At 51.1% G+C, this 605-nt stretch overlaps 1 pseudogene; it reads left to right on the top strand.

Moving 5' to 3' along the window:
- The first annotated feature begins 281 nt into the window (after window positions 1–281).
- LOC124555506 lies at window positions 282–399 on the top strand (annotated as a pseudogene).
- The last annotated feature ends 206 nt before the right edge of the window (window positions 400–605 follow it).

The raw sequence follows: 605 nt of genomic DNA on the forward strand, positions 1-605 counted from the left end.
GAAACTAAGACGTAATGGCTGCACGAAAAATGCAAAGAAATCGAAAAAGAAATAACAGCCATAAGGACTGACGCAGCATATAGGAAAGTCAAAACAACCTCCGATGAAATTAAATGCGAGGGTGATAATATTAAGAGTGCAACCGGAATTCCATTGCTAAATGCAGAGGGGAGAGCTGATAGGTGGAAATAGTACATTGAAGGCCTCTGTCAGAGGGAAGATTTTTCTGAACTGATAGAAGAAGAAAGGGGAGACGATTTAGAAGAGGTAGGGGATCCAGTGCCAACGGCCTTGCCGCAGTGGTGATACCGGTTCCTGTCAGATCACCGAAGTTAAGCGCTGTCGGGCTGGGCTAGCACTTGGATGGATGACCATCCGGTCTGCCGAGCGCTGTTGGCAAGTGGGGTGCACTCAGCCCTTGTGAGGAAAACTGAGGAGCTATTTGATTGAGAAGTAGTGGCTCCGGTCTCGGAAACTGACATACGGCCGGGTGAGCGGTGTGCTGATCACGTGGCCCTCCATATCCGCATCCAGTGACGACTTTGGGCTGAGGATGACACGGCGCCCCGTCGGTACCGTTGAGCCTTCATGGCCTGTTCGGGAGG

Source organism: Schistocerca americana, chromosome 1 (genome assembly GCF_021461395.2).
Source record: "Schistocerca americana isolate TAMUIC-IGC-003095 chromosome 1, iqSchAmer2.1, whole genome shotgun sequence".
NCBI lineage: Eukaryota > Metazoa > Arthropoda > Insecta > Orthoptera > Acrididae > Schistocerca > Schistocerca americana.